Source organism: Hyperoodon ampullatus, assembly GCF_949752795.1.
Source record: "Hyperoodon ampullatus genome assembly, chromosome: 11".
Lineage (NCBI taxonomy): Eukaryota > Metazoa > Chordata > Mammalia > Artiodactyla > Ziphiidae > Hyperoodon > Hyperoodon ampullatus.
Window position 1 is genome coordinate 25,940,083 of NC_136924.1, and position 12,340 is coordinate 25,952,422.

A 12,340-nucleotide genomic window follows, 5' to 3' on the forward strand; every position below is an offset into this window, starting at 1 on the left:
CAATATTATTACATTTGTTACGGTGACCTGTGATCAGTGATCATCGATGTTACCATTGTAATTATTTGGGGGTGCCATGAACTTCACCCATGTAAGACAGTGAACTTAATCAATGAATGCTGTGTATGTGCTGACTGCTCCACTGACTGGCCATCTCCCCTCTCTATCCCTCTCCTTGGGCTCCCGTCTTCCCTGAGAAACAACAATATTGAAATCAGGCCAGTGGATAACCCTACAATGGCCTCTAAGTTTTCAAGTGAAAGGAAGAGTCACCCATCTCTCACTTTAAAGCAAAAGCTAGAAATTATTAAGTTTAGTGAGGAAGGCATGTTGAAAGCTGGCATAAGCCAAAAGCTAGGCCTCTTGCACCAGTTAGCCAAGTTGTGAATGTAAAGAAAATTTCTTGAAGGAAATTAAAAGTGTTCACATGCATGACAAGAAAGTGAAACAACCTCACTGCTGATATGGAGAAAGTTTGAGTGGTCTGGATAGAAGATCAAACCAGCCACAAGAGTCCCTTAACTCAAAGACTAATCCAAGGTAAGATCCTAATTCTTTTCAATTCTATGAAGCCTAAGAGAGGGGAGGAAGCTGTAGAAGAAAAGTTTGAAACTAGCAGAGGTTGCTTCATGAGGTTGAAGGAAAGAAGCCATCTCTATAACATCAAAGTGCAAGGTGAAGCAGCAAGTGCTGATGTAGAAGCTTCAGCAAGTTATCCAGAAGATCCAGCCAAGATAATTAATGAAGGTGGTTACAATAAATAACAGATTTTCAGTGTAGACAAAACAGCCTTCTGTTGGAAGGAGGTGCCAGCTAAGACTTCCATCACTAGAGAGTAGAAATCATGCCTGGTTTCAAAGCTTCAAAGGACAGGCTGACCCTTTAAGTTGAAACCAATGTTCATTTACCAATCTGAAAAATCTTAGGGCCCTTAAAAATTACATTAAATCTACTCTTCCTGTGTTCTATTAATGGAACAACAAAGCCTGAAGGGTAGCACATCTATTTACAACATGGTTTACTGACTATTTTAAGACCATGGTTGAGATCTACTGCTCAGAAAAAAAGATTTCCTTCAAAATATTACTGCTCGTTGGCAATACACCTGTCACCCAAGAGCTCTGATGGAGGTGTACAATGTGATTAATGCTGTTTTCATGCCTGCTAATAAAACATCCATTCTGTGTCCCATGGATCAATGAGTAATTTCAAATTTCAGGTCTTACTATTATTATTTTTATTTATTTATTTATTTTTTTGTGGTACGCGGGCCTCTCACTGCTGTGGCCTCTCCCGTTGCGGAGCACAGGCTCCGGACGCGCAGGCTCAGTGGCCATGGCTCATGGGCCCAGCCGCTCCGCGGCATGTGGGATCTTCCCGGACTGGGGCACGAACCCGTGTCCCCTGCATCAGCAGGCAGACTCTCAACCACTGCGCCACCAGGGAAGCCCCAGGTCTTATTACTTATGAAATACATTTTGCAAGGCTATAGGTGCCATAGATGGTGATTTCTCTGATGGATCTGGGTAGAGTAAATTAAAAGTCTTCTGGAAAGGAAAAAAATTCACCGTTCTAAATGCCATTAAGAATATCTGTGATTCATGGTAAAAGGTCAAAATATCAATATTAACAAGAGTTTGGAAGAAGTTGATTCCAACCCTCGTGGATGACTTTAAGGGGTTCAAGACTTCAGTGTAGGAAGGAACTGAAGATGTGGTAGAAATAGCAAGAGAACCAGAATTAGAAGGGGAGCCTAAAGATATGACTGAATAGCTACAATCTCATGATAAAACTTTAACAGATGAGTTGCTTCTTATGGATGATCAAAGAAAGTGGTTTCTTGGGATGGAAACTACTCCTGGTGAAGATGCTGCAAAGATCGTTGAAATGACAACAAAGGATTTAGAATATTACATAAACTTAGTTGATAAAGCAGTGGCAGGGTTTGAGAAGACTCCAATTTTTAAAGAAGTTCTACTGTGAATAAAAAGCTATCAAACAGCACTGCCTCCTACAGAGAAATTGTTCATGAAAGGAGAGTCAACTGATGGGGCAAACTTCATTGTTGTCTTATGTTAAGAAATTGTCACGGCCACCCCAGCCTTCAGCACCCACCACCCTGATCAGTCAGCAGCCATCAATACAGCAAAAAGATTCTGACTCGACGAAAGCTCAGATGTTAGTTAGCATTTTTTAGCAATAAAGTATTTTAAAATTAAGGTACATACATTTTTTCATCATACTGCTATTGCACACTTAATAGACCACAGTGTAGTGTAAACCTGACTTTTATATGCATTGGGAAACCTCAAAATTCGTGTGCAATAAAGCAGACTTTGCTTTATTGCAGTGATCTGGAAATGAACCCACAATATCTCTAATTGGAATAAATGTAGCCTATGGAATGGGATTTTTAAAAGCTTCCCAGGTAATTCTATTGTACAACCAACATTGAAAGCCACTGCTGTAGAGTACCCCTTTCTTGCTGATATAATGTCTTTATTTTACTTCTTTATCTGGCACTGCCATAGGTAACATCCATATTTCTAACAAAACACTGGTAACTTCACCTTGTCCTCTATAGCTGTGAAAAAGGGACAAGCCTAAGTACTTTCATAGAATTTAATATAGTGACTGAGAATAATTACCAATATATTGTTAAGCTTATTGTGGCTAGAGTTTTGCTAACAAAAAGAAACATTTCCTATTTATCAGAAGGGCATGATAAATCATTAAATGTGTAATTATAATATTAATATGCCTTGCAGGCAGATTTTAAAATTGCAGATGGTAGGACACTGAATAAAACAGGGCATTTTCCTGAATATCTAATTGGAATTAGTTTAATGATTACAAAAGATATTGTGAACATTTTTGCAGAGATTGGGGCATGTACAGCATGGGGACATTTGCCAACTACTTGTCTTTTTTAAAATTTTATTTCCTCATCTTTACTTAATTTCAAATATATAATGTAGTAAGATTTTTCATAACATTCAGATACTTAATGATTTCCCATTGAAATCCAGAGTTTAATTATGATTATATGCCAGTAAATGATAAGTAGTAAAGTAAGAGTGTTATAATATAATAATGCCAGAGATCATGATTTCCATAATAGATGAGTGCCACTAAAATTGGATTTAAGTAGAATTTATGTTAATAAACTTTCTTTCAATGTATTAGAAAAATTTAATATTAAATGTAACTTTATGGTGAATCTTTTTGTAAAGTGAATTTTCACAAATATATTTTTGGTATATATTTGGATTTCCATATGTTGGTTTTTTTCCAAAGTAGCTACTAAAATGTTGTTTTTTATTTCTTAAAAAAAGATGTTTAATCACCTAACCCAAATTGATTGCCATGTATTTCTACTCCAAATGTTAGGGTGGCAATAGCTTGTGAGTAGACATCTGATGCTTGCTTTATTGCAGATGGTTAGTGGGATAAAATGACTTCACAGAAATTAGAATTTTGGTGTTTAGTGACTTTTTAAGACTTTTTTTTTAGCAGAAAAAAGAAGTAATTTGGAAACTGTCATAAACAACATTTTAAAGACAAAGTATGGCGACATATTAAAAATAATATTTCATAGGCTATTTGATTAACTTTTCTGTGCAAACTACTGTAAAAAAAGCTATTGCCATGGTTATATCAGCGTAGAAAACACAACCTAGCTATTTTCTAAAGTTTGTGCTTTAAAAATTAAGACTGATAGGAAGTCTGGAGAAATACTTCATACCACAGCTGAGAGAAAATAAATTTAGGTTAAGCACAAACGCAGTCTACGGTGTCCTTACATTTTCTCATCTCAGAACAGGTGGGTCTCAGAGCTGAGTTCCAGTGCTGAATTTGGAAAGCTCCTGAGAAGTAACAGTTAGTTCCTTTGTTGGCTTATTGGAATCAAGAGGTTGGAGAATCTGTGTGATTCAAGTTCTAAGACATGGAGTAGTAGTTCAACTCCATGAGCCAAGTGAAGGAGAAGGACGAGAAAAAAACACATCCCCCAAGAGAATGTGTTTCCCTCACTTATGGCTTTCATCTTTAATTGTCCTTGGAAGAGCTTTCCAGATTACTTAAGATTCCGCAGGTGTTTAGTTAAGTAAATATATAAGTATACATCTATAGGACTTAAGCATGAAGACCATTCCTTGAAAAGGATTTATAACATAGGCTAACTAGCCTTGAAAGAAATAGCTTAACACATGTTTCAGGCTTGTTTTTGATCCTGTGTGAATGCTCCTGTTAGTTTCAAGCCCTGAAGGCAGAAGCCATGCTGTCTGCACCTGCCTGTCCCCACGATGCCATGCAGAGTGCCTCACTCAGAGTGGAGCTTGAGTGAACATTTATTAAATGAATGAATATAGAATTTCAAGATGGGAAAGACTTTTAGAGGTAATTTGGTCCAACCCTCTCTTTAAAGACCAGGAAAATGAGGCCCAGAGAGGAAAGTGATCAGCCAACGGTCACACTGCTCTGAAGATCAAAGCCCTGGCTGGGACCGAGATTCCCAGACTCATGTTCCAGTGCTCTTCCCACCCCACCTTCATCAGGTAGAGAAATCTGCTAGATGTTTTTCAAATTGCGCGTGGAAAGTGGTCCAAATGGCAGGTGCAGCCACCGGAAGTGGTTGCTCGATCTGTTCAGTTGTATTTACTTTTCAGTATGTTTGCTTTCCGAGCTAGAGAGGCCAGATCCATTAGGTGAGTGACTAACCCACTAAAATGGAATCTAAATAAATGAAGTGGCGTCTCAGTGCTGGGTGATGTCAAGAGGTGGGGAAAGGGAAAGTTGGGGGCAAGGGAAGGAGGACACAGGAAGAAACACCTAATAAAATTTTTTTTTAAGCAAAACATCTACATTTTTCAAAGATTTAAAAACAATGCCATTGTACGTGACTATTAATTTCATATTGTCAGAGTCTAAAATATAATTGCTATCCAATAATTAGGGTAAATTAAATTGAAATTTTTAAAAAATATAAAATACTTCTGAAATGGACCTAGTTTTTTTCATAAACATTTTATCTCAGAACTTTTTTCTGAAATAACTGATTAAAAAGCAAAAAAACCCAAAAAAACAAAAAACAAAGAAAACTAGGAGTTTCTAGTTAATGAAAACAGAAGGTACTTCTCTATTTTTCACACTGCATTGATTGGTACATTAACTAATTCCCAAATAATTTAAAAATAATTCTTTCAAAAAAGTTTTCAGAATGCAAAAAAGAAGCTAACAGTATATGAAATATAAGTAACCTCTGTGTTGGAAATGGTATTTTGGAAATATCTCCCCATGTATATATCCTTTCAGTAAACCAGTTTATCCTCCTGCATATCAGGAAACATTAACACCCACTCATGTGACAAATATATGTACTCAAGTTGAATTCGTAAAAAAAAAACAAAAAAACAATGCCATTGTGTATTTTGAGGACAAATGATTTTTATAATCTTTCTTGTCAATAAATTTGATCACTGTTTCCAAAAGTGTAATAGAATGTAATAATAAGTAGGTGAATAAATAATACATAAATAATAAATAAATGTAATAGAAATCTTATTAGATATATTTTTTAAGTGACTTTGTCTCTTCACAATGATTGAATGATGCAAGAACAGCATTCTACCGTGAGCAATTGGTTATGTCAGCCATTCATTCATTCTTTCAACAACTCAGCAGCATGTATAAGACATCTGCTCTGTCCCAAATGTTATATTAGATACTCCAGACACAGAGTCAAAAAAAAGCTGTAATCCTTGACATCAAGGAGCTCACAGTCTTCCTGGAGAAATGTACGTATACATAATTTCAACACAATGTAAGAAATGCTTTGACAGAGGTGTGTACAAAGTGCTCCTGTACCAAGGAAGACGTGACTCTCGTTCTGTGTATGGCGCAGGGTGGGGAAACTCAGGAAAGGTTGCAAGCAGAGCGTTATGTTTGGAGTGAATTGTGAAGTAGGAACTGATTAGCATTCCTGTTAAATCAGTGGTCCTGGCATTGAATAAAAACTCCTGCTGTACGCCTCTACACAGTCCATCTACTATTGTACCTGGCGGATGTACCATTATTTCAACTCTGGTTAATTCAGGAACATGTGTTACTCTTCTGAGCTCCAGATTTTGTAGGTAAGGATATGAGAACTCTGGAATTAGATGCCCCATTTCAAATACCCAGCACCCAGACTTTCCAGCATGTCTTTCATTCTGGGTCTTAGTTTTCCGTTTACTAATGGTGATAATCACAGAAGCTACATCTAGAGGTGATGTTAAACCCTGCATGGTCTTACCAGTTGTTTCTGGTTGGCATCTGTTCAGATTGCTTTGTGTCTGGGCCACAAAGGCTGCAAGGCATTTTGAGGGTCTATCTGACCCAGAGTTGTTGTGAGATCTAAATAGGAAATGCATCTTTAGGACTTATCTTAGTGCCTGGCACAAGGTAACACCAAGTAAATGTTGATTCTTTTATAATAATTATAATGATTATTCTCTTAAGTAACATGTTACATAGTAAATGCTGAGTGGTGTTGGATAACTCTGAATAAGGAAGTATCTCAATAAGGGCTTTTGCACATGATGGAAGATCCGTAACTGTGGGTTGAATGCCTAGTTTTCGGAGCTGTATTTACTCGTAATATAGCCTCTTATTTACTTCTCCTGATTTCTTTCCGCAGTTCCTCCGAGCTGGAACCTCAACCAGCGTCCCATTGGAAGTTCAGGTGCATTTTCACTCCAGTTTCAGTTGGCAGTGTAGCTGATGGTGAGGGCTGTCTCTTAGCATGGCAAGACAAGGATATTTGCACTTCACAGCTACCTGGGACCCTGATGATGTTTTGGTCCTGTTCTGATGACGATGATGATGACAGTAATGATAATAATATATAGCATTTCTCAAGCACTTTGTTTGCCTTAGGCGATATTTTAAGCATTTATATGAAATAACTTAGTGCTCACAAGAAATTCACAAGGAAGGTTTTATTTTATTTCACTTTTATAGGTGCACATTTGTAGCCTCATAGAAGCCCCTCATGTGCACTTATTCTCATCCAGCTATTTGTGAGAAAAAAGCTAAAAGCTTAAGGAGACAACTAGAGCAGGGACTCAACCACGCTCCCAAGTGCAAGCACAGCGGCCCAGTCTCAATCGCCCTCTAGATCTCAGCCAGCCATGCCCAACATTTGCAGTAACTAGGGCTGGTCCCTGAATTGCCTGCCTCCTTTCTCCCTCCTTGACTCCACCCAACTTACAGAACTGGCTTCTACCACACTGACTCAGTCCATGCTTCTAGCTATTCTCAGGTCCCTCTTTTTCTGGTCTCCAGAAATCAGAGCCTAGTCCCAACTAGCTGATTTGACTGGGGCACCCCACAGACTCATCCTCACCAGTCTGCACTCATGGGATATCCACGCTGCTTTGTATCCCTAGATCAAGGATGTAATCGCTGCCAAAGATGGACAGAACTCCTGGAACCAGCGTAGCAGCCAACTTGGCTCCCAAATAAACAACAGTTGCTGGGCTTTACAAATGGAGCCTGTCTCTTCAAGAGCTATCACTGGGACCCTTACTCCCCTCAGACTGTGTCTAAGCAGTTGAGCTGCTCTCTAGCCCAGCATTGCTCAACCTTTACTGTGCATTACCTGGGGAATCGTGTTAAAATGTAGATTCTGATACAGTAGACCTGAGATTCTGCATTTCTAACAAGCCCTCAGGTGATGCCAAATCTGCTGGCCCACAGACAACATTTGGAATAGCAAAGCTCTAGAGTAGAATATTTTGGTAAAGAACTTGAGAGTAGGACTCTGTAGGCCATGTCATTTGTATTGCGGGTACTTAACTGTGCTGTTGTAGTATGAAAATACGGTAGACAATGTCAACAAATGGGTATGGCTGTATCTCTATTGAATTTTATTTACAAAAACAAGCAGTAGCCAGGTTTGCTCACCCCCCTCCCTACGCTACTCTAGGGGGCAGATTTTTCTCTCTAGAGCTATAGTCACAATCTATCACATGCCTACTGTAGTATATTGATTACATTGATGGCCTCAATTAATGGTCTCCCTAAGCCCTTTGCACTATAACTTTTAAGAGCCTTTTTTTCAAGAGGTGGAATTTATTTCCCCTTTCCTTGAATTTAGGCTTTCCTCATGACTTGCTTTGGTCGATGGAACATGATGGAAGTAACATTATGTGTTATAAGCTCAGTTCTCAAGAGACCTTCTGTATTTCTGGTCTCTTGAAGCCCTGCCTCTACCAAAGGAACACGTCTCTGCTAAACAATGGAGGTGGAGAAAGCATGAGGAGGGGAGCCAAGTCACCCTGAAAATGGCAGAGGCAGAGCTGTTGGCATGGGGGGTCCAGCCAAGACCAGAATGGCCCAGCTAAGCCAGGCGAAATTGCTGAGTTTGGATTGGTTTGTTACACAGTGAAAACTAACTGAGACACCTGCTGTGAGATAAACACATACATTATCAAGAATACTTCCAACTACCACATGAATTAAGCATCATGTCCATTTTATAAATACGGAACCAAGGTTCAGCTAGTGAACCTTTCCAAGGGAGCACAGTGGGTAAGAGACAAAGCGGGATTGGAACTGGTTCCAGGACCTGGGCTCTTGTCACTGTACCAACGTTATCTGTCATCTCAGTTTGGTTTAATCCCCCTTTTCATCTCCACCCAAAACCCCAACATCTCCACACACACACACATGCACACACGTGTGTGCACACACACAGCATTGTAAAAGACTTGACATTTGAAATTCATGTCCAGCCCACCAGGAAACACCAACTAATATGCTTGCTGCGGGGGTTCTGTCATAACAGCTCTACAGCCTGTGTGATTGCTCTCAGGACAAGTTGTATGTGTTACACTTCAGATCACACAAGATTTTAACTCCAAATATATCCAAACCCACAAGCCAACAAGCTACTTAAGGAATATTGATATCGGTGCACCTGTTGCAAACTAAAAATTGTATGGTATTTCCTTAAAAGAAATAATGTACATTTTGCAGCATTGGATGAGGAGTGATGTGTCCCTGGATGCTCTACATTGGACATGCTGCTGCATCTTCCAGGTCTGTAGTCCTTTTGGTAAGCATGATTTTTGGTCTCATAGATTTAATGAAAGATTGATTTTCTTCCTTCCTGGACAAAGATAAACCTCATGAAATGGTGATTTAATTCACAACACAAAAGCATGAAAGCCCTCCTTAAAATTAAAAGGAGTCTTCACACACAAAAAAGAGCAGGTTCATTCACAATAATAGACCACTTTATTATTTTTTTAAGGCAATAGAACTTTGCTAATTCTCACTAATGACAGAGGAGGCCCATTGTAGAAGAACCAATTTTACTGATTACTGAATCGTATAAAATATTCTGAGAAAGAAATGAAATCTTGGTCATTCAAGACCCTGTCGCGGCTCCATGTGTCTTGCTGAGAAATAGGCAACCACTGCTGTTTTAATTGGGAGAATAATCAGGTTTGCAGTTTAGTGAACTGAGATAATCACAGATACCATCCAAGTGCAAACGTACATTTCAACCATTATTAAAGAAGACACTTTCAGGTGATAAAAAAAAAACCCAGCAGATCCCATGGGGCAAATCAACAACTCACGGACTTCAAGGTTAGTGTTTTTAGAGGCGTGTTCAATTTTTCAAGCCGTTAGAGGAACTAGGTTTCCAGTTGTACTTGAAAGTGTCTACTCATCTGGCAAAATCTGACGCAGTAATTTATCATCTCAGTGTACGCTGAGAATCCCCGTACTAAAATAGCATTTGACATGAAAGGGTAAAACCAGATGTGGAGTTAGAATACAGACCCGGCTCACAAATGCATAAAATGGTTGACTAAGTTGTTGAAAAGTGGTGGTTAATTTAAATGTTTAAATCAAATGCATTTGTTCATAAAATGAAGAAAAGCAATAAAACACTTGGAAAATACAGGATTTCATAAAGTATAATCTCAGAACCCTTCAACAGTGGCAACTGGGAGGTGGATACTTCCAGAGAAACTGTCTTGCGTTTGACCGAAAAGAGTTTTCTTACTCTGTTTCCAGGGCCACCGGGAGCATTTCTGAACTGCTTTGCTGACATAAGGCACCACCAGAATTGGCAAGAATTTTAAACAAATTATTCCAAAGTTAGTGCATATATATATTTTAAGCTCGAATTTCTTCATTGCTGTATTTTTTTTAAAAAGCACGTAGATTTGTCATGTAAATGAGAGGCAGTTGTAGCTGGATCTCCAAGCACAATATTAATATAGGAATTCACTAGCCATGTGTGAAAGGCATTCCTCTAGAAGCTTTGTGTGTATGAACTCTCTTAATGCTTGCATCAACACTATTAGACAAGTACTAGGATTAAAGCCACCTTAATGATGAGGAAATTGAAGTACAGGGAAGTTACATAACTTGCTCAAGAGCCCATGCTACTAAGCGGTGAAGTTAGAATTTAGACCCAGGTACTGTGGCTCACCCTATACTCAGACGTCTACTGCCTCGATACTATTAAAAGATGCACCTGTCTACCTAGACTTCTGCAGAAAAAAAGATTCTCCTGAAAATTGTTATAAACATAATTTTGTCTAAAGAAATGTCATCTTAATTATTAACAGTTCCATGAAAAGTTCAAATTTGAAAGCAACTTCTAAAATAATCAGTATCTTTTTGTCTTCTGGACCCTCACATTGAGCCTCTCTTGATTCTTCTACCTTTAGCCATTCAAGTTACCATATTGGAGAAAATGGGAACAAATCCAACTAAGTAGGGAATGTGGTGTGACTTGTCACAAAGCCTGCCAGGGGTGTGAAATGGGCTGCCAAATTGATTCAAGTTGTTTTAGTACAACAAGTCTGGAACATCTGGGTCTTGAATTATACAACAATTAGTGCAAAAATGTCAGTAGTATTTATGGAAGTGTATTCAGATCCTATAATTAGTTTGCTCTATCCCAGAACATTTATGATGTTTAGGCAGACAGATTCTTTCAAACTGATTTTTAATTAGTGAAGTTATAGCCATGAAAGTTCCTGCATTTGAAAGCATGTTCTTTCAATATTTACATAGTGATTCCTTCCTAGGTAGAGTTGGGCTACAAAAGTGACCAATGTTAAGTTCTAGACTTCAAGCTCCTTAATAATCCAGTGGGAGAAAGAATGTTCATGAAAAATATCATGCAATACAAAATAGGACAATTCATGACGGAGAAATAGAGTCAGTGCTATAGATGTTCAGAGGAAGGAGGAGTCTGAGAAGGTTCTTAAAGGACATAGGGGGTTTATTTTATTATTTTTGATTAAAGTATAGTCGGTTTGCAACATTATATTAGAATAGGTGTATAGCATAGTGTATAACATAGTGTATAGAATATTGATTCGGTATTTTTTCAGATTATACTCCATTATAAATTATTACAAGATAATGGCTATAATTCCCTGTGCTATATAGTAAAGCCTTGTTGCTTATACAATACTGCAAAAAAAAAAAAAAAATGGGAAAGGAAAAGCATATTATTCCTAGATAGTATTTAAATAAAATCCAAAATAATTTACAGTTTATGAATGAATGAATAAAAATAAGTTGAACATGTTTGTAGACTGAATGGAAGAAGATGATGGAGAGAAGGAGACTGGTGGTACAGGAGAAGATAAGAGAAATGGTGAGAGAGAAACAGGAGAGGTAAGGCTCCTGGGCTTGATCTAGCCCCCTCCTTGTACCTCACACAAGGTAAATTTACTACTGTGTTCCTGATTTGAGGTGGAACATCCAGGTAGGGACAGGAAATAGATCCACGCAGGGATGGGAGAAATTGTACTTGCAGGCAAAATATACTCATACAAGGGAAATGGGTAAAGTTTCATTTGCATAGCTAGTATTTCAAGCTCTGCCAAGGTTGTGGCCTTCCCTTCATCCCCAGTCCCACTTCCTGTAGTACATTATTACCTGGAAGCCCCTGACGGATTATCCCCTCCTGTCTGCAAGCCCCATGGGCACTGATGGCTGCTGGTTGCCTCAAAAATTACCATATATAAAGTTGGGTCTGCTGTAGGTCTTTCCTATAGCTTGAGCCCTAGGAACTTGCTTAAGCTACCCTAGTTGCTTTCTTTTCTGTTTCACAGACTCTTGGCATGGATTTTAAGTATGTCAATCTTTACTGCAGGACACTGTGTCCTTGGGGATTCAATGAGAGTGATAAATTCTACCCTCAAGTTGCTTAAAATCAGATAAGGACCCTTAAACCCTGCTAGTCAGTCTCCTTGTCGCAAGGTCAAGGAATCACAGACACTGGCATTGGAAAAGATGATGGAAGGGGGTTTCCCTCATTACA